At 37.0% G+C, this 24,320-nt stretch overlaps 1 pseudogene; it reads right to left on the minus strand.

Annotated features, from left to right (window-relative positions):
- Positions 1-524: 524 nt before the first annotated feature.
- Positions 525-18,895, minus strand: LOC131079715 (anthocyanidin reductase ((2S)-flavan-3-ol-forming)-like; annotated as a pseudogene).
- Between the last annotated feature and the right edge of the window lie 5,425 nt (positions 18,896-24,320).

Genomic DNA, 24,320 nt, shown 5'->3' on the forward strand with positions numbered 1-24,320 from the left:
ACAGCAAATTACAAGGCCACACAATCAACAAAAGGCAGGATAACATATCAATTACAAGACAAAATATTTAACAAGAGGCGACAAGCTGATTACAATCCAAATTTGAACAACTTTGAACATGACTGAAGCAGAATAAAAAAACTAAACTTATACAACAAACTACAACAGCTAATTACAATCTAAATTTGAACAATTTAAATCTGGAATTAAATTTGATGACACTGAAGGATCTGAAATTTGATATTATCCAACAAACTGACTTCATTATGATAAAATCATATATTAAATGAACTACACTTCAATGACGATCTCCAATTCTTTCTAACTTACTCAATCAACACAATTTTAATTCAAAACACATTAAAGACATTCTTCAGCTACATTACTTAATTTACAAAACAACATATTACAATATACAATATTCCGAAAACCAAATGCTAACTACTATATAACATTTATTATAAAATATATTCAGAATTTTAAAAGCTGAGCGATAAAAAGTCTTCAAAATACTGTATGCACCTGACTTTGATTGAATATTTGTCAGAAAACTTTTGTATGCACCTGACTTGGAGTGAATATTTGTCAGAAAACTTCTGGTTGACAGGCATCGTCGACCCGCAGATTAAAGCCAAAATATTTAGTTACACACATTTCAATTTCTATAATTGAGATAGGTACGACAGACAAAAACAAGCCATTGAACATACTACTTGCACTTGAATCATGGCCATTAAATGGCCCTGACTAAGCCATTGTTATTATCTGTCTAGATCTCACACCAATATGTGATACTTACCTACTGTGTAGTTAACAAGCCCAGCTTTCTGTAAGACTCGATGCATTCATCATAAATTTCTTCAATTCCATACTTGAAAGTGAAGCCCAAATCTGTGAGCTTTTCAGACTTGAAATGTATATTCAGAGGAACGGTGAAATCCACATCGCGCGACCTGAATTGAAGCGTGTCAAATCATACTCGTTAAGAAACATTTTGCATGCAAAAGAAATAGATATAGCATAAGCTATGTGAATGTAAATATATAATATTAGAGCTGGGTGAAATTCCTACATGTCTATAATCTTGAGATCTGGATAACGTTTTATTATGAAATGCTCCAGCTCCTCAAAGAGAGTGTATCTGCAGAGCATAAGTATCTCCCTTGAGCTGCCGGCTGCTCCATCAAAAGTATGTGGGCGTTGCAAACGTCACTTATATGGACTACTGGAAATGTCCCGAAGGCCGAGAGAATAGACCTTCCAAAGCTCTGAAGAAGTTGCTTGTTGCCTAAAAAGTTACCAAGAAAACATACAATCATTTAATTTAGAGAAAAGATAATTATGTTTTGGGTGAACATTAGGGTATCAGGAGTGAGGAAAACCTGGTAGAAACCAGAAGAGTGCATGAATGCTGCTGGGGATGTAGGGAGTGATGAAAGGTCCTCCCACAACCGATGGCCCAATTGTCACAAGATCTAAATTATGCTCCGCTGCGAAGCTCCAAGCTGTCTGCTCTGCCAATGTCTTCGACACAAAGTAGGGCTGTTGTGTTTAATACATGTAAAGATTTCACAATAGAAAGCCACTTGAAAATTTGTATTTCGAAGTACATGGGATCATTAAGTAATTCAGGTAATACCCAAATTCGATACTCTTGTAAGTAGATTAGATCTGATGAAACCCAAATAAACATTTTAGACAATACCCAAATTTGAAATTGTTCTGTGTTGGAGCGATAGTGATTGACAGGACTCCAAAAAGATTCCACAGAGCAGGGATTGTTGTTCATCTTCCCCTCCTCATTCAATGGTGTCATGGCACAGCATGACGAAGTGAAAATTACTCGCTTCAAGGTTTTTGCTTTCACAGACGACTTCAACACATTGATTGTTCCCTGAATCGCAACTCCCACAACCTCATTCTGCTCATAAACACATTGCAACAAAAGAAAACCCAACTGATATTATTCAGCTTACAGCTGTGAATTTAAATGTAAGAATGAACATTGTTTCAGCCTTTACCTCGGGATCTTTGGAGCCAAAGTTCACTGGAGATGCAACGAAGAAGACACCTTGGCAGCCCGAAATGGGTGAATCAAAGCTGCCTTCCACACGCAGATCTGCATTGAAGATCTTAAGCCTTTCGTGCGCACCAGGAAGCCGTTGTAGATAATGTGTGTCCTCATTTCTTGCAAATGATCCAATTTTGTTTTAATTTATATTGTTTTAAGTTTTACTTGTTTAACTTCTTTTAAAATTTTATTTTTATTTTTTATGTTTTTATGTTTTATTAATCATTCACCAAAAATACATCTATCAAATCAAAAATTTTAACTTGTGTGTAATTTATATACATTCTATTGTAAATTTGAGCAAAAAGTTGTAGTTTGAATTAAATTTTTACTTATGTGAAATTTTTACTTGTGTAATTTTCCCTTAAGAATGGCATCTTTAAAGTTCAATCTTTCAATATTAAACATTCACCAAAAATACAGAATCTTCCAATATTAAACATTCACCAAAAATAAACCTATCAAATCAAATTTTGAATAAATATATTTTAAATTTTCAATCTATATACAATATTTACAAAAATAATTATACTTATTAAGAACTTCTTACTTTTAATGTTTTTAATATGTACTTTTTAAAAATAAAATAATAAAATAATTAAAATTTTAAATTAATATGTCTTAAAAAATATTAATATATGAATGTTTTAGTTCATAATAAATATTAAAATAAATAAATACAAATTAACATTAAAAATTAAACATATGACTTATTATTAAAAAAATAAATATATAATTTAAAAATTAAACTATTATTTACCTTATATATTTTAAAAAGTTATAAAATAATGATATTAAAATTTACATATATATTAAAATCACATAATTATATATTATAATACAATTGTATTAAAATAAATAAAAATAAAAAACTTAAATATATAACATATTATTAAAATAATAATTTAATAAAAATAAAACAATAAAAAGAAAAAATAAATAAAACATTAAAACATAAACAATAAAAAAAAAAATTTTAAAAAGTTAAATGAGTAAAACTTAAAACAATATAACTTAAAACATTAAAGGTTAATAATAAAAATAAAATTTTAATGCTCATCAACACGGATACCCCTGCGCATAGCCCAGTATGGTGATGTACGTTTGATTGGACCGTTTGAAAGGACGGGGGTCATATGGCATGGGGGCATGGAAAGGGGAAGGCATGGCATGAGCGGGCCGTTTTGTCCGCTACATAGCCATTGCCATATGGGAATGTGTGAGGGGTAAGGAAGGGAGAGGGGTGAAGTAGTTAAACATGGTAATTGTTGTATAGTATTTGTGGTTATAATATCTTATTTTACAACATATTTATATTATATATTGTCAATAATTAGTTTACAAGCAAAAAGTAACTATTGTACTGAAAACAAATTATTTTTTGTGTTTAACTACTATATCATGATTAATTTTTGGTTGAACCTTTTAAAAGTCAATTTTGGAAACACTTCTAATTATATGTGCTTATGCGACAAGTTGTGTGATGAGTCACAACTTTAAACCTTAGTTGTGGATAGATAAGAGGCTGACTAATTGAAAGTTTTAAAAAAATGGAGGTCCTATGAAACCTGCAAAGTTAGGCTGGATAACTATTGATCCCACTCTCCTAGCTTGGAAATAAGTCCAACTTTGTAAAATATTGTCATTTATTAATTTCTAAACATATTAATTAAACATTAAAAGATACTTGGGTCCATGTAAATTGATTGGCCTTGTCGAATTCTATTAATATGCATTAGTATTTATAAATGACATAAATTATTTATCTATATAGGACTAGAAAAAATGAGTGAAAGCAATTAAAATAATGGAATGTGTGAATTTTGGAATGGAAAGGAGTAAAGAAAGAGCAATTGAAAGAGATAGAATTCATGGTCCAACACTTCTCTAGTTGCAATTAAGAAGCATTATTAGGCCAAGGATTTACTTAGTGGACAAGGGAATAGATCCAAACTCCTAGACATTGGAAAAAACACATAGGTGAAATGGTAGTTATCTATTAAAAATATTAATATTGTAGTAGATAACGAAATTTCATGCATTTGCATTTTAGATAAGTTACTAAAATTCAATGTCAAAAAATTAAGAAATAATGTTGTGACTACTAAATTCATTAACATCTAAACATCAACCAAAAGAATTAAAACCTTGTTAAAAAAAATTGTGTTACCACATGCCAGAGATTATATTTTGGTCCTATGATCCCTATACGTTATCTTCCTATCAAAATACATTCAAGATTATATCCTCAAAAGAAGGCCCTTCGTATGGAAGAATGTAGGTTTGTATCTTCATACTTGGTCTCAAGGCTTTACCACATACGTTCAACCAATCCAAGATGCCCTATTTGGATTAGAATGTATAAGTTTCACTAGGAATTATGGTCTAAATAGATTTTAAGAATGAGGGAGGATTCTCGAGGGGAATATATATAATACACCAACGAAATGGGGGGCAAAGAAGGAATAACATACTAGCATGACCCACAAAGGAAATTTGGGTGTTGGGCACAAGAACTCTCACCAACTCTCGTATTTCCTTGGCCTACAATTTTACGTCTCCCATAGCAAAACATTGTGAATCAATTTTTGTGGCGCTCTGTGTAGAAGTGTTTGTGAATTTAGTTAAACTTGGCCAAGTGATCAGAAACAAATTTGAAATATCAAAAAAATATTTTAATATTTGTAGACGTATAAAAATGACCATATTCCTAAATGAATATCTTATGTTCATTTCTCTATTTAATTAAATTCAATTTAATTAAATTACCCGCATTCCTCTAATTAATTAAGTAAATTACTCAATTTATTTAAATTAAATTCACTAGACTTCTTTTTACCATTTAATGAATAAATCATTTTATTCAATTAAATCCCTTCTATCCACTTTTAATTAAATTCAAATTTAATTAAATAGTTTATCCTAAATTGAATAAATCTAATTTATTTGATTTCCCCAATTACAACCAAATTGAATGAAAATCATTTTACTCAATTAAAATCCTATTATCCCTCCATTCACTCGCAAAATCCTACATCTTCCACTTGCATTCTAAAACCTATTCCTAATTTCTTCTAGACCCTTCTAATCACTTCTAAACTAACCTAACCCATCTTCTAAACTTTGTCACATCCCTAAACAAAGGGAAGTCACTCCTCAAACCCTCAAAGTCTTCAATAACCATTAAAGGCTCCAAGTCTCCAACAACTTTCTCTTACAAACCATTAATGGTTAACTCAACCCCCTTGCATGATTAGAGACTTTCTCTAAACTCAACCTTCATGTAACCCAAGGATCTCATCAAGCATTCATTGTTTTGACCATGGTTATCTCTTAATTATTTGCACAAGAGTTTATCCTTTGATAAAAGCTTAATCCAATGGGTAATCTTAACTTAAGCTTGACCCTTACCCCCTAGGATAACCATGAGGTCTTCTCAGGCATTTAATGTCTCCAACCCCTTCTCTCAACCCAACCCTATGTCGACATTTGTCACCATTTCATTGGTGCCAATTACAAACATGGATTCCCAACTTTCAAACTGGGCCATTGATTGCCTCTTTCAATCCTGACCATCCATTGCCCTGTTTTTGCTATAAATAGAGCTCTCATTCGTCCATTTTTCAGGTCCAAGTCTTTAGCATCATACTTATGCTCAAATACATTCAAGCTTTCATATATCATTTATGCTCATCATTTAGCCTCTCTTTTAACTAGGAATTAGTCTAAATATGCATGTTTAGAATACTTTCTTTATCATATAGCTTAAATCATTAAACTAATATAGTATGCTAGGATAGTTTGTTTACTAACCTTGTCATCTTATAGTTAGTTTATTGCATTTCTAGAATCATGCATAGGTTAGGATGCATCTCATATTAAAACCAACAAAAGCATCCCTCGTTCTTACATTTGCCATCCCTAAACCATTTTGCTCAGTGATCTGAGAGCAAAAACCTTGGTTTGAGGGACCGTGCAAGATAGAGAACCATGGAACCATCCTTGGGAAGCTGAGTTATGCTTCATAACTCCATAGCTTGTACCAAAGAAGTCCTATGGGAGTGTGAGCAAGGCTCCATAGAGCTCCGTCTTTCACATTTTGAGTTCTATCGGCCCGCTTTTCCCACATACATTTCTGGCACCCACCGTGGGGCATCACCCCATATATCAAATGATTTTTTTTATTTAACCCCTTTTGCAGGTACGCGGGAAGAATGAATTAGCGCATTGAGTTAACTGTTTAGCGCATCCGATTAACAGCCTAGCACATTCAGTTCACTATTCAGCGTGTTGGGTCCATCATTTAGCGCGTCAAGTCTTTTTATTAGCTCATCAGCATACTAATTCTTCCTGTAGGTTTCGACGTGGGAGAAAAATAGAGCAGCGTCTCTGGAACACAGAGTAGCGCATCCCAAAGACAGTATAGCGCATCACTGATTTATCTTAGCACATTACTGTGATTTTGTAGCGCGTACAGTTTGTTTTGTAGCACATCATAGATGAAAATAAGAAAACAAAAATTGTAACCGAAAGTTAGAAATTAGACTTGTGGAAGTCCACCAAGGTACCTAACATCTTTTCACTAGTTATTTTGCAGGTTTCTAACAACTTTATTGCAGATGGGAGCTTTGTCTTAGGATCAAGATAGTTAGATTTTTACTAACTTACCTATGTTAGCTTAAAATTTGATTTTCTTTTCTTAAAATTGAACTCACCTTGTTTTTAGGCTATAAAAGAACCACTATCAGAAATTTTCTTGCTTTCATAGGAGAAAACCTTTATTTTAGGTTCTAAAAAGAACAACACAAACTTTTCTTTTTGCAAACATAGCTCTAAAAAGAACCTCACCATCCTTTGGTGTATAAAAGGATTCATTTTTAAATTTTGCAAAGGAAAGAACCTCATTTACAAAGTTTTGTTCAAAATCAAAAGAGGGAAGTTATTCCCCTTTTTCGATTTTCTTTTGTTGACCACATCGATAATTTTGATTTGTTGACTAGATTCTTTCACTAGATTAAATAATCATTGCTTTGAGAAACTAAAAGGAACACCATGCTTTTCTTGGAGCAACATCTCCAAGTAGAGGTTAGCAAACCACTGAATTGAAGGCTTAAAAAGAACTCTGATTGCCTTGTATCGAAAGTGGAAGGTATATGCTCTCCCCTTAACTGGGTGATCAGAAAGCCAGACCTCTCTTAAAAAGCTTTCTTTCCTTCAAGCATTTACATCCTTTAGCAGGCCTGCCTTCCTGAGGAGTTAAAATCAACTCTTAAAGCCGTTTATGGCCGATGTGAAGGGAATGACCTAAGTGGGAAATGACTTTGACACCAAGTATTCCAACCCACTATAATCAAAAGTGGAAGGAGATGAAAGTCCCTTTCAATGGTTGCGCGTAGTGATTAGCCTTCCCTGAGTATCCTTGAGATACGTAAAGCCTTTGTTCTAAGGGTTGGGAAGCCTCTTGAGGGAGTTTATCACTGACGACCGAACAAGAAGCCTAATTACGAGCCATAGAAATAGAAACTTTGAACTGAGTCAGTAACTAGACATTTATAACATCACAGTGCAAGGGTGGGGAAGAATCCGCCCCCAAGATTAGTCACCATATATCTCCCAAGATAACTACTCAACTATGAAGCAATTCACTTTGGGTTAATTTCTGACAAAAAGCAAAAAAATGGGTGCCCTTTAGGGGGTTACACGACTATTTGAGCTGACGGAGTATCAAGACTAGTGGGCTATGATGTTATTTATGACCTTTGAATAAAGAGTCTTTCTAAAGTGTATTGTTTGTATCCAAACCTATTAAAACACTGGGGATTTGAACACATCCTAGCAGAACATACACTTTTTGTTAGATTAAGCAAAATGGTTGTACTTTTTGTGCTGTGCTTGCATTTATTACTTTAGAAAATCATCCATCTAAGCTGAAAAACTCACAATCAAACCCAAAAATTGTCGAAAAACCAACCAAAGGAAAAAACAGGGCAGATTAGCACGTGGGGACAACTCCTTAGCGCGTAGGGTATTTCAATTAGCACATCCAACCATCCAGTTAGCGCATTTGTTCCAAACAGTAGCATTTTATTCTAAGTCCAAAATAGTGTTAAAACATTTAGCGTAGTAGAAAAATAGTCTAGCGTGTTGAAGCATCAGCTTAGCGCGTAGGAGCCAAAAATTAGTGCATCAGGTTTAACAGTTAGCGCGTCACAGATCCAGATTAGCGCGTAACTTTTCAAACAGGTAAAAAAAAAAATTTGAATAGTCAAAACTTTAGCGTGTGTCTGAGGGCAACCTAGCGCGTGTGGTCATTCATTTAGCGCGTGGAGTAATTTTGGTAGCGCATTTCGTCTCTGTTTTAGCACATGACCAAAAACATATAGAAAGGGGGCAAAACAGTGAGGAATTTTAAAAATTTTGAAAACATTTTCAGAAGCCTCTTTTCATCAACAACATTTTTCATCAAAGCAGAGTAGCGAAAACAAGACTTTGAAAGCTATTTCTTGCACCAAATTTGTGTCAAAACAAACATTGTAAAAATCCAAAACTGATCAAACAGTAAAACGTATCTATCTTATCATAATCCGGAAACCTCATCATGAGTATCAATTGAATACTTTACCATCTTATGGATTTCATCTCAAAAACACTTGTTTAACAATTTCAGGTTGTCAAATCAAATCTCCATTTCGGGAGACTTTTATCCATATCATTTGGCGCGCTTTGTCGTGAAGGGGCATCTAAACCTTCATTTTGATAGAGTAAAACTTGAAATTTTCAAAACAAGATCAACTGAATCCAAACAAATCAAAGGAAACCATTGATCACTCATGCATGACTAATCCCCATATTCTGAGAAGAAAGAACCTTTATCGTAACATCGCGTGGAAGAAACAACAACCTAGTTTTTCCAAATTCATCAAGACAAATAAGTTTTTATACATCAATCATCAACTCTTCAAATCTCATCAAGTATTCCTTCATCACGTCAAATGTTATATCCAAAACAAATCCAACGAATTTGACAAAGAGCCTTTAAAAACAAGGGCATATTGTCAAAAATCCGCTTTTAATCAAATCATAAACCGCGGAGGAAGGATCAATTCGGCATTCTTACCTGACGAGTGTATCACTTATAACACACTCCGGCCAGAACCTCCAACCCCTGAGCAACATATCAACGAGGATTTTGTCCCCTTCGTCACTGAAAGTTTCTACTAAAATGCCTGTTACTCGCTCTCAACAAAACCAACAGAGCAAGACACACGCGGAGTCTAGTATGAATCGAAGGTTGTCAAATCCTTTTGAAGGTCCACACCTAGAGGAGATTGAAATTTCTGAAGCACTTCTTCAAGAATGTCAGGAAAACACTTCATTCCAAAAGCTTGTAGAAAGGCTCATAGAAAATGACAAAGAAAAATATTTGCTCATGCTCACAAGTAAAGGAGTAAAACTACCTGAAAACCTTGACGCAGATGTGTTTAGGACACACCCTCAGCATTATGAATATCAAGAATGACAATGAGAAAGGGAAATTCGTGACCCTGAACAAAATATCCTAGATCAAAACATACCAAAACAACATACACCAATGCAAAACATCCCGGATCAAAACATACCAGAGAAACATACACCGAGACAATACCTTCCTGAGCAAAACATACCGTTCCAAACACCGTTTCAACCTAGGATCAATGCAAGGGAAGAACTATTCCCTTGGCAAAACAATGTACCTTTGGCTGCCCTTACTCAACAAATGCAAATGTTACAAAGGCAAATACAGGACATGCAACAAGGGACAACAATACAGTACTCTTTAAACGAAATCTATCCTTATCCTTTTGACAGGAGATTGCACATGATCCCTTTTCCTCCAAACTCCGATGTGCCTAAATTTGACAAATACGATGGAAAAAGTGATCCCCATGATCATGTCAGAGAATTCTGTACCATGAGTCTTGAGTTTGCTCATGATGACACCTATTTGATGAGGTTATTCCCAAGAAGCTTGGGAGGGCAAACAATGGAATGGTTATCCAAAATTACACCACCTGTCAGATCATTTGATGAATTGGTTAACAAGTTCATAACACAATACTCCTATAACATCCAACACGCCATAACCATGTTAGACGTTTGCAACACCAAACAAAAGAACAACGAAACATTCATGATATTCCTTCAACGCTGGCGGCGTATGGTTTCACAATATCCTCGAGATATTCCTGAAAAGGAGAAAATGGAAATCTTCATCGACAACTTGAATAGTGAAATGAGTTACAGGCTCAAACTCCAATGCATACCATTTTTTGCTAAATTGATTGAAAACGACATTCAAGTAGAGGAAGCCTATGTCAAAAAGGGAACACTCAAATTCTTCAAGGAAGGAACAAACTCATCAAATTACAACAACCAGAACAATAGCAACTTGGACAAATCTCGATTTTGGACTCAAAACAAAAATGAAGGCAACAATGAAATGAATGATCCCAAATCTAAGCAACTAGTGCTTGCATTATTTGGAAATCCTCAAGCCATGAAAAATCCTAAAAATACTAATCCAAATACTAACACATATGCACCAAACGCCAATCAAGGACAACTCAACCCAAACAACACCAACAATACTCAAAGCAAAAACATGAATCCAGGACCTAATAACAATTCACGTGACAACACGAACAACTTCCAAAAGCGTGTCTTCACACCACTGGGGCAATCACTAGAATCAACATTCAGAGAACTTCTGGCAAACAAAATTCTCTCCTTGCCTGCAATCAGCAACTATGAACCCCAAATCAAACCACCTTGGTGGAATGATTCACACTATTGTGATTTCCATTGTAACAAGGGTCATCAAACAAACGATTGCATGAGATTGAAAAACATTGTGCAAGACATGATTGATCGAGGTGACTTAACGGTGGATGGTCTCAAAACAAATGGTGATCACGGAGCCTTTAAAAATCCTCTTCCAAATTACAACAAAGATGGAGCTTAGACCTCGAACGATACACGCGGAGCTCGTATCAACCATATCTACAACACCATAAATCATATATCAGCTGAAGATCATCAAGTAAATGTCATCACCATCCGAGATCAGCGTGATCATGAATCTGTCAATGTGACAACCCAAACTCAGAAATATGTCTTAAAAGGACATACTGTTCCTACAACTACTACACCAAAGATCCAATATGACTTAGTTAGCCAACTACGCAAAACACTAGCTCAGATATCTATACTAGAATTACTGAAACTATCACCGAAACACAAAGACATGTTGGAACAAGCACTATTGGAAACCAATGTACCTCAAAATCTGGATACAGACATATTTCAAGCTATAGTCACCCATATGACAGGACCTCATAACCTCACCTTCTCAGAGCATGACAATGCTTCCTTGAGTCATCCACATAACACTCCTCTCCATATCGAAGTCATCGTTTATGAACACCAAGTAAAAAGAGTCTTAATAGATGGAGGAGCTAGACTTAATATATGTACTTTAAAGCTTATCCGTGCATTAGGCTTCTCAGAAGAGTCTATTGATCCCCGTAAGAAGATTACCATAAAGGCATATGATGATGAGGAAAGGTCTTCTAAAGGAACTGTGATGTTACCCATTCAAGTGGGACCAGTGCAAAAGGATACTATGTGTCAAGTCTTAGACATAGATCTCACCTACAATATTTTGTTAGGGCGACCCTGGATACATGAAATGCAAGCAGTGCCTTCTACGTATCATCAGTGTGTCAAATTTCCTTATGACGGACAAGAAATCTCCATATCTGCTGATCACAATCCATTTCAACATTGCAATGCAATGGGGGTAGCCCAGGACAGTTTAGTTCCTCATAATAGAGAAAAGCAGTGATCTTCAACATCAGATCTACAAACAGCAAAGCCCAACTCATTATCTGGAGACTTCAAGCAGCAAATGCAAATCAAAGACCGAGGTATGGGAGAATACTCTTTAGAACCCCTGTGTTTGGCCAAATTACCAACCCAGATCTCATGGATTGCCTACTACATCAACACATCTGGCCACTCAGCCCATCACCAAATTTGATGGTACCTTCATCCAATTGGGCACTCTAGCACATGAATCAGAAGATAAGGATATTCTTAGCTGGTTATACAAAGATGAGGAAGAAGATAACAGAGCAGCTACTCTGGACATTGTTCTACCAACACACCTATATGGAAAAGGATACTTAATCATGCAAAAAATGGGATATGACGGTAAAGGACCTATTGGGAAACACAAAGAAGGAGTCACTGAACCCATAGATCTTCCTTCACAGCCCAATAGAGACAAAACAGAATTGGGTTGTAAGCTCACTTTCCTATTAAGAAAGCCGCTACGCATAACTGCGAAACCTCAATAGAAAGTAAAGAGGAAATACAAAGAAGAATCCTAGCAGGAAGCACTATTTGAGTCAACAGAAACAATCCGCAAGGCACGGGAACGTCAAGAATAGAAGTTACATCAGGAAAAGCTTCTAAGCCACAAGAAGGCCATATCTGCAGCAGTAGCTCATATTCAAAATCCACTATTTCAAGAACAAATAAAATCATCTCAGGATATCATTATTTCTCCCCAAGGAGGAACGGTCTATGAACAAATACAGAAAGTAGAAGCAGGATTTGACACCGAATCAATAAAAACTATCAAAATGGTATCCATTATCAAAGATTTGTTTTCACCATACAACATACCAGTTTACAACATTGATAGAATCTGGGATGATGCCTCCAAGATTAATTCCAATGAATATGAATGGGGTACCTGCTCAAATGCTACTACAGATATCCCTAATAACACTGACACCATACCCCTTTCTTAGGAAGAGCATAACGCAGAAGATAGACCTCTTGAATTTGGACCACATAACATCTATGACGCCAAGGAAAGAGAATAGAAACATTATGAACAAGTCTATATGGAAGATAATACCATCGAAGACCTCGACAAAATCTTGGACTTCTTTAAAACCAAGAACAATCACGATGAAACCTCTGTCTTGACACTTACAGTAGCAGAACTTAATCCACCAAACGATTCCTTACCACTTGTCTTTCCTAACCTCATAGACTGAGATGAACTTGAAATCCATGATATACCAATTTTCCCAGATGATGAATCTATTATCCACTACCTATGTACTGTTAACCTAGAAACAAGCTCTACCAGTGAACAAAGTGACGATGTCTGCCAATCAGGGAGTGCCAAGTCTCTCAGTCGCAAAAATGAACCAAGTAAAGGATCTGGTGCTGAAAACCAGTCAATGGTAGCTCTAGATCACAAAAAAGTAAAAATAAAGGACGCATCTGAGGGTGAAAACCTTTTTAAGGCACCTAAAGATGGGAGACTTGACACTCTTCTTGAGCACTTTCATGAGCGATCACCCATATTGATTGAGCCCACTCAATCAGTCAACATTGGTACTACAGAAGCAGTCAAAAACATACACCTTGCAGAATCTCTGACAGAGGAGGACAGATCAACATTTATCATTTTCTTTAAAGAACAACAAATTAACTTTGCTTGGTCATATGCCGATATGCCCGGAGTAGATCCACACTTAATCATGCATCACTTGTCCATATCTCCAGGAGTTAAACCAGTCAAACAAAAGCTACGAAAGATGAATCCACAGGTGGCACTCATGGTCAAAACTGAACTGAAGAAATTATTAGATGTCGGATTCATCTGACCCATTGACTATGCAGAATGGATTTCCAATATAGTACTGGTATCAAAACCAAATGGCAGTATCAAAATCTGCACTGACTTTCGAGATGTCAACAAAGCTTGTCCAAAAGACAACTTTCCTCTACCCAGTATCGACATAATTGTAGACCTCACAGCGGGCCATGCAATGCTCTCACTAATGGATGGTTTCTTAGGGTATAATCAAATCAAAATAGCCCCGAAAGATCAAGATAAAACCGCGTTCACCTATCCTTGGGGAATGTACTATTGGAATGTTATGCCTTTTGGCTTGAAGAATGTAGGGGCTACTTATCAAAGAGCAATGACTACAATCTTTCATGACATGATGTACACATTTATGGAAGATTACATGGATGATTTACTAGCTAAATCCTTCACTAGAGTAGAACATCTCGGCATCCTAGAAAAGATTTTTGATCGATTGGAGAAATTCCAAGTCAGGCTCAACCCTACGAAGTGTGTCTTCGGGGTTACATCAGGCAAGTTACTAGGCTACATAGTCTCAGCTAAAGGTATTGAAGTAGACCCAGCAAAGGTACAAGCCATTATGGAGATACCACCACCAAAGAATATCAATCAACTCAGATCTCTACAAGGACGGCTCCAATCAATCAGGCGATTCATTGCTCAACTAGCAGATAAAAGTCTACCATTCAATCATTTACTACACAAAAATGTGCCATTCAGATGGGAGACCAAGTGTGCATAATCTTTTTATCAAATCAAACAGTACCTGATGAATCCACCAGTTCTAGTACCACCAGTCGCAGGAAAGCCACTTATCCTATATATCTCAACAACAAATATATCGCTAGGGGCACTATTGGCACAAGAAGATCAACAAGGAAAGGAATGAGCCATCTACTACATCAGTAGGACATTGAATGGCTATGAACTCAACTATACATTCATTGAAAAGGCTTGCCTCACAATGGTCTTCACATCTCAGAAGTTCTGACATTATATGCTAGCACACATGATTAAGCTAGTAGCAAAAATTGATCCTCTTAAATATCTACTCAACAAAGTAGCTCTTACTAGACGATTGGCTAAATGGGTCATGACTCTCAGTGAATTCAACATCCAATACATAGAAAGAAGAGCCATCAAAGGACAAGCAATTGCAGATCAACTAGCCGAAGCACCGCTACCAGGCAAACAAACTATGGAGATTGAATTTCCAGACAGGGACGTTCTTGCTCTTTCTACCAAACAATGGACTCTATACTTTGATGGATCCTACACACAACACAATTCAGGTGCTAGTATTCTTTTCATCACTCCAGAAGGACACACTATACCAAGATCATATAGGCTTATGTTCCCATGCACAAATAATGTGGCTGAATATGAGGCATTGGTTATAGGCATCAAAATGGTCGTAGAATGGAAAATCATAGAGTTAATGGTCTACGAGGACTCACAACTAGTCATAAATCAAATCAACAACAACTATCAAACAAAGGATGACAAGCTGCTACCCTACAAATGAATGGTGGATGACTTCAAACAGTATTTTCTGCACATCACCTTTGAGCAGATACCAAGGTTAAACAACAAAGCAGTTAATGCCATGGCTACTATCGCTTCATTACTACAAATTCCAGAGCAACAGAGTCGTTACGAGTTCTTGGTAGAGCAACTATTCTCCCCAGCCTATGACCACTCTGAATCCCAAGTTATCTATGCCTTGACTGGTTCAGATTCTCTGTTATATGGACCGATATACGACTACCTTAAGAACAATATCTTACCCATTGACCAATCCCGTAACCAAAAACGTAATTTTATCCAGCAAGTTGTCCGTTATACCCTTACTGCTGATACTTTGTACCGTCGAGGTCTAGATGGTACTCTTCTTCATTGCCTTGATTGTAATGATTTTGATTCCGCTTTACACGAGCTTCATGAAGGTATTTGTGGAACACATTCAAGTGTGACTACTCTTGCTAAATAGCTTCTAAGAATGGGATATTACTGGCCAACAATGGAAAAATACTCTTATCACTTTGCAAAAAAGTGTCCTAAATGCCAGATCCATGGTAATCTAATACATGCACTAGCACAGGAACTACAACCATTTACAACATCCTGCCCCTTTTGTCAGTGGGGACTAGACTTAGTTGGCAAAATTCATCCTTCATCTTCCAATGGACACAAGTTCATTATAACTACAATAGAATACTTTACCAAATGGATAGAAGCAGTTCCCATGACCACAGTAATTGGGAAACAAATTGCCTCTTTTATCCTAAATTATCTGATCTGTAGATATGGTATTCCAAATTTGATCATCACGGATAATGGATGACCTTTCAAAAACCAAGATGTACAAGAACTATGTGAAAAATTCAAAATCCAACATCGGTTCTCTACACCATACTACCCACAGGGAAATGGTCAAGCAGAAGCATCTAACAAGACAATACTAAAAATCCTAAAGAAAACAGTGAATGAATGCAGGCAAAGATTGGCACGTACAACTCAATCCAGCACTTTGGGCATACAGAACTAGCATCCACACACCTATAGGAGCAACACCATACTCATTGGTATATGGACCAGAAGCCATTTTACCTCTGGAGGTAGAAATCTCATCTCTCAGAGTCTCTTTGATAGGTTTAATCCCAGATGAAGAGTATCGAGTTAATCGACTGCAAGAACTAGAACTGTTAGATGAAAGACATCAACATGCTTACACTCATCTCAAAGCATATCAGCAACGCATGTGCAGGAGCTATAATCACAAGGTCATCCCTCGCAACTTCAAAGTTGGTGACCTAGTCCTCAAAAAAAATCCAAGAAATCAGCAAGATCGAGAAAAGAAAGGGAAGTTTGAACCTAACTGGTTGGGTCCCTATGTCATCATCTCAATCTATGGATCAGGTGCCTATCAACTAACAACTTCAGAAGGAGATGTGCTCGATGAACCAACTAACAGCATCCATCGGAAGAAGTACTACACTTGAGTAGTCTAATACACGGAAAACACCAAAACAAGCAAAAAAATAAAAAAAAATCCAAAAAAAGCAAATAACAAGGTACAATAAAAGCAACTGGTGAAAACTTGGTAATAGGCACTATTGTGAAAGGATGGCTCCTCTATCTATCTCCATACCATTTTATCCGTATCCTTAAAACACCATCGGCCATCGCCCGACACTTAGCAAATATCCATTCAAGACATACTTAGCATAGTCACTATCCTAGTCTATCCATATATATCCTCTTACCACATTCCACCATGGCTTGGAAATCATTGTACATATTCACATCAAGAGGCACACTCAGCTAGGGGCAATAAATCGTCAAAACTTGCAAACATTCAAGTCATCAAAACTATTTATGAAACTCAGCCACATTACATCCAACGACCAAAACTACACTTCGTCGCAAAACCAAACAAAGAATCACAGAAATACCAAAGATGGATGATTTTCTAAAGTACTAAATGTTGCATTATCGCATAAAATCTTGACTTCTTTTGCATTTTGAACTTTTTAAATTATTGGATTTTCTACCTTTTCTCACTAAATGCTTCAAAGCTAGAGATCATGGGGAAACTCTAATATTTTCTTAGTCTTCTATCTGGGAGGTGATCACTTGTACTATGTGAATACTTTCCTCGAGATGTGATACATCGAATATCACTGAAGGCATGATTCCACTTCATGCATACAAATGATTTAATCTTGTCTGTTTATACGCAATCTGCACTCTGGTCATCCTGGTTCAGTTATACCTTGACACTTGTGCTATCTTGCAAAATCAAACATCATGTAAATTTTTCTCAGGTCATTATGGTTCAATTATACCATTATACTTGTATAAATTTTCAACATATCCCACATCAAAGCTCAACGATGACACTTATCTCAAAAGCAAATAAACATATGGCTATATCAGGATGGCAAATACAGAATGAGGATGCTCCAAAAACAATTAGTTGCATATCATTTTACAAATAGTTGCATATCATTTTACAATTAGTTTCATATCATTACCATACATCTCATTTCAAGATACATCTCACAGCATATCATTATCATACATCTCATTTTCAAGATACATCTCACAGCATATCATTATCATACATCTCATTTTCAAGATACATCTCACAGTATATTATTACCATACGTCTCATTTTCAAGATCCATCTCATAGCATATCATTATCATACATCTCATTTTCAAGATACATCTCACAACATATCAAAACATACATCCTGCATTATACATTATATCATATATTTAAGCATAGCATCATCATAAAGTAAAGAATAGAACGCATAGCACATACATCCATATAACACACCACATGATCAAAGACAATGATGTCATATATATATATATATATATATATATATATATATATATATATATATATATATCTCAAAAATGATCAAAATGTACAAAATCTGTCATGTCTGTGCCCAGTACAAAGAATACAATGATCAAAAATACAATGGAGACAATGTCTCTCAAGTATGGCTATCCCTTGATGGAGATGGTCTAGCTCCAGAAGTCCCCACCCTGACTCTCGGACCGCGACCCAGTATCTCGAGATCGACTGGATCTTGACTGTGTAAAGCTTTGTACTCGGCGATCCCTGAGTACCGCAGCCTCATAGTGACGACGTTAGTACTTTGCCTCCTGAGCTCTCAAAGATAGCTCTCTTAGGGTTTCTCTCATCAGACCACCCGCTGTTGCCCTCTGCACGCTCGCTGCAAGCTCCTCTGCTCGACCTCGTTGCTCTATCTCTGTGTCTCGCTCAGTGGTCAACTGCGCAATCTACCACTGATATGTCAATAGTTGTGCCTGCAGCTGCTATACCATCACCTGTAGGGTCCTAATCTATGCATCCTCAACATGAGTGGGGATCCGGACCCATAGTGGTACCTGTGCAGGGGTATCCCCTATCCCTCTGCCTGTCCTCAGTGCTGGAGGCAGGAGCACATCCGTCCTCCTCCTCTAGGCTGGTAGTGTCACCTCATCAGTTTCCCCCACTACAGCTAGAACCTCCCCTACCCTCCCCTCTCCACTTGCTCCAATGACCAAACCGCCTCTCCCTCTGTCCATCACCGCCCATCTAACTTCTCTCTCCAACCCTCTATCTCCTCTCCTCCCCCGACCTCCTCTCCCTCGTCGTCCTCCTCCACCATCTCCATCATCCTCATCATCTCCACCTCCCTCGTCATCATCATCATTATCAAATGACAGCCGCATCTCCTCTGGATCCAATATCCTCGCTACTGCCCGCGGGGCGAACAATCTGGCAAACTCATCTGTCATGCCCGCATCCAAAATCTCTGGGGCAAAATCCCATATCTGGCCCGCCAAACTGACGAACTCCTCCAGAGCTGCTGCACTATCAATAGTCGGACCCCAATCTGGTATGTCCTGCCTCCGGCGTACATACAAGCAAGCCCCCTGAGGTATACCCTGCTATGGACCAAACTATCGCAAAACTCTGGTGACCACAAACCTCTCAATCATGAATGGGGTCCTCCCAATAAGGTATCTCGTCATGAAAACATAGGGCATCTCCAACCCGTCCTCTGCCCATACCTCACACCCTATATACGGTTGCCAAGTGACCGTATCAATGTCGTCCAGCACTCTCCTCCAATGCTCTAGTTTTCCCAGCTTCCGCTGGACAACTAGACCCTTGTAACCATAAGCATAAGCATGTCCAATGGGCCTATCTCTGTCTGCTAATGGCCTGGTTGCCGGAATGTGCTCCCAACACCATACCTATAGGAGCGTCACGTCAGCTGACAAACTACCGTAACCCACGTATACCACCTCATGCAAATCCCTATACAGATGGGCTAGCATAGTCGATCCACACGTGAACCTGCGGCCCTGTGTCACCATGTCCTCTAAAACCAGCCCCCATCCCATAGATAGTCCCTTCGACCTGCAGTTGAGACATAGAAAGCCACCTATAAACCCTGCCAATACTGATGGTAGCGGTGCATAATCCAAGTCCAGGAACTCTTGCCAAGGGATCTCATATCCACATACTGTCTCATCATGGAATATGCGGCGAAGTGCCTCTGTACCGCCCTCCTCCGACTGCTCATAAGGTAGTAGTGAACCTACTACGAGTATGCACAGAATCTTGTAATAGTCCTCTGGCGTGACTGTCATCTCACCCATGGCAAAGTGGAAGGTGTTCGTGTCACTGTGCCACCTCTCTGCGAGCGCAGTAAGTAAACCCTAGTTCACAATGAACCGCGGCATATCCAACAGGGAAGTAAGACCGCATCTCTCAATAATGTCAAGGTCAACCTGTGTCAACCATGGTATCAAATTCCAAGTCCTAGGGAATCGCTCACACAATTTAACCATGCCCAATCGCTCCTGTCAACCAGCAAAACAAGTCCAATATCAGTTTCCAAATCAAAACAAAGATATCAAAATCAAAATCACATCAACAACATGAAACAATTTGCTCATCTACATCAAGTTCAACATCCTATCATTTCATATCAGCTTGTAACACAACTCAAGTTATCAAAAACCATATCAAAACTTGTAAACCAACTCAAGTCCCCAAATCACATAAACTTGTAAAACAACTCAAGTTTCCCACCCATATCATCTTGTAAAACAACTCAAGTTTCCAACCCATATCAGCTTATAACACAAATCAGGCTTCACACATTGAACTTGAAACAAAGTGCAAAAACAAATCATGCTTAGATCAAAACAACACATTAATATCTATGCATAACTTGAAATATCGCAAATCAAAACAAGTTATATCAACACTCATATTGGACAAATCAATAAAAACCATGACAGCAAAACACAGCAACGCACCAATTACACCTATCCTGACAAAACTGGCTTTATCCTATCAATTTTTCTCATTCACAAATCACCCCATCTCACAAATTTTTTTTCTGATACGCTAAAACAGATTGTCTACTCGCTAAAATACACCCATGTACTAAGCTGTTTTCCCCACGCGCCAATCTATTTACCCTATGTGCTAGACTGACTCTACGTGCTATCATTTTTCCCCCATGCGCCACCCAACCTACCCTATGCGCTAAAACCAGTTTATACACTAACCTATAACATGCTAGTGCTACTTATTTGACCCTATGTGCTAGGTCTAACCTACGCGCTAAAACCCCTTACCCATGTGAACCCTTGTGACCCTTATGCGCTAGGTCTATCTCACGCGCTACCCTATTGACCTGACGCACTACCCTATGTTCAACATGCGTTATTCTACTGCCTTGCACTAACCTAGAACTTTTATGCGCTACCCTATTTGTTTCAGATGCAGCCCTAGATTCAAATGCTATGTGCTACCTAAATTATCGTATGCGCTAAATTATGACTTTGACGCGCTAAACCGATAAAACCGAATTTTAAAAATAAAAAACTGACAAAAAATGAGAAAATCAAAAATCAAAAAAGGGTCAAAGGCATTGACTTACTGGTGGTCCATATGTGGCAGGTCTCTGGTACCTCCGAACGCGCTCAAAATGATGCTTGGAATACGGAATGGGAAATTTAACTTCTCTCCAAAATCTCTTTCTCCAAAGTCAACAATGCACAAATGAATCAAATCAAAGCACTTTTCCCCTTTTATAGGAGAAAAATGAAATTAGGGTTAGGGAAATGGGCATGTAATTTTCTCGCGGTCTCCCTTATACCCTAAAACATGTAAATTATCGGGAGATGAATCAATTTAAACATTTCACATAGACAAAATCATACACACCAAACACACATAACCAAATCCAATCAAAACTTTCCAAATATTAATTCATCTCCTGAGGGGGCATCACCATCAAATATCGAATCTGGGGCATCACACATCAGATCAAATCTGGGGCATGACTTGAAAATCATAAAAGCAACATAAAATTGCATTTGATCATAAATCATGATAACACATCATTTTCTTTGAAATAACATGTGCACACACATTACTTCAAAGAGGGGCAAAATGTAGACGTATAAAAATGACCATATTCCTAAATGAATATCTTATGTTCATTTCTCTATTTAATTAAATTACCCGCATTCTTCTATTTAATTAAGTAAATTACTCAATTTATTTAAATTAAATTCACTATACTTCTTTTTACCATTTATGAATAAATCATTTTATTCAATTAAATCCCTTCTATCCACTTTTAATTAAATTCAAATTTAAAATTAAATAGTTTATCCTAAATTGAATAAATCTAATTTATTTGATTTCCCCAATTACAACCAAATTGAATGAAATTCATTTTACTCAATTAAAATCCTATTATCCCTCCATCCACTTGCAAAATCCTACATCTTCCACTTGCATTCTAAAACCTATTCCTAATTTCTTCTAGACCCTTCTAATCACTTCTAAATTAACCTAACCCATCTTCTAAACTTTGTCACATCCCTAAACAAAGGGAAGTCACTTCTCAAACCCTCAAAGTTTTCAATAACCATTAAAGGCTCCAAGTCTCCAACAACTTTCTCTTACAAACCATTAATGGCTAACTCAACCCCCTTGCATGATTAGAGACTTTCTCTAAACTCAACCTCCATGTAACCCAAGGGTCTCATCAAGCATTCATTGCTTTGACCATGGTTATCTCTTAATTATTTGCACAAGAGTTTATCCTTTCATAAAAGCTTAATCCAATGGGTAATCTTAACTTAAGCTTGACCCTTACCCCCTAGGATAACCATGAGGTCTTCTCAGGCATTTAATGTCTCCAACCCCTTCTCTCAACCCAACCCTATATCGACATTTGTCACCATTTCATTGGTGCCAATTACAAACATGGATTCCCAACTTTCAAACTTGGCCCTTGATTGCCTCTTTCAATCCTGACCATCCATTGCCCTATTTTTGCTATAAATAGAGCTCTCATTCCTCCATTTTTCAGATCCAAGTCTTTAGCATCATACTTATGCTCAAATACATTCAAGTTTTCATATATCATTTATGCTCATCATTTAGCCTCTCTTTTAACTAGGAATTAGTCTAAATATGCATGTTTAGAATACTTTCTTTATCATATAGCTTAAATCATTAAACTAATATAGTATGCTAGGATAGTTTATTTACTAACCTTGTCATCTTATAGTTAGTTTATTGCATTTCTAGAATCGTGCATAGCTTAGGATGCATCTCATATTAAAACCAACAAAAGCATCCCTTGTTATTGCATTTGTCATCCCTAAACCATTTTGCTTAGTGATCTAAGAGCAAAAACCTTGGTTTGAGGGACCGTGCAAGATAGAGAACCATTGAACCATCCTTGGGAAGTTGAGTTATGCTTCATAACTCTATAGCTTATACCAAGAAGTCCTGTGGGTGTGTGAGCAAGCCTCCATAGAGCTCCATTTTTTGCATTTTGAGTTCTATAAGCCCGCTTTTCGCACATACATTTTTGGCGCCCACCGTGGGGCATCACCCCATATATCAAATCATTTTTTTTATTTAACCCCTTTTGCAGGTACACGGGAAAAATGAATTAGCGCGTTGAGTTAACTGTTTAGTGCATCTGATTAATAGCCTAGCACATTCAGTTCACTATTCAACACGTTGAGTCCATCATTTAGAGTGTCAAGTCTATTTATTAGCGCATCCGTATACAAATTCTTCCTGTAGGTTTTGGCGCGCGAGAAAAACAGAGCAGCGTCTTTGGAACACAGAGTAGCGCATCCCGAAAATAGTATAGCGCATCACTGATTTATCTTAGCACATTACTATGATTTTGTAGCGCGTACAGTTTGTTCTCTAGCACATCACAGACGGAAATAAGAAAACAAAAATTGTAACCGAAAGTTAGAAATTAGACTTGTGGAAGTCCACCGAGGTACCTAACGTCTTTTCACTAGTTATTTTGCAGGGTTCTAACAACTTTATTGCAGATGGGAGCTTCGTCTTAGGATCAAGATAGTTAGATATTTACTAACTTACCTATGTTAGTTTAAAATTTGATTTTCTTTTCTTAAAATTGATCTCACCTTGTTTTTAGGCTATAAAAAAAACCACTATCAGAAATTTTCTTGCTTTCATAGGAGAAAACCTTTATTTTAGGCTCTAAAAAGAACAACACAAACTTTTCTTTTTGCAAACATAGCTCTAAAAAGAACCTCACCATCCTTTGGTGTTTAAAAGGATTCATTTTTAAATTTTGCAAAGGAAAGAACCTCATTTACAAAGTTTTTTTCAAAATCAAAAGAGGGAAGTTATTCCCCTTTTTCGATTTTCTTTTGTTGACCACATCGATAATTTTGCTTTGTTGTCCAGATTCTTTCACTAGATTAAATAATCATTGCTTTGAGAAACTAAAAGGAACACCATGCTTTTCTTGGAGCAACATCTCCAAGTAGAGGTTAGCAAACCACTGAATTGAAGGCTTAAAAAGAACTCTGATTGCCTTGTATCGAAAGTGGAAGGTATATGCTCTCCCCTTAACTGGGTGATCAGAAAGCCAGACCTCTCTTAAAAAACTTTCTTTCCTTCAAGCATTTACAT

The sequence above is a fragment of the Cryptomeria japonica genome, chromosome 1 (genome assembly GCF_030272615.1).
Source record: "Cryptomeria japonica chromosome 1, Sugi_1.0, whole genome shotgun sequence".
Taxonomy (NCBI): Eukaryota; Viridiplantae; Streptophyta; class Pinopsida; order Cupressales; family Cupressaceae; genus Cryptomeria; species Cryptomeria japonica.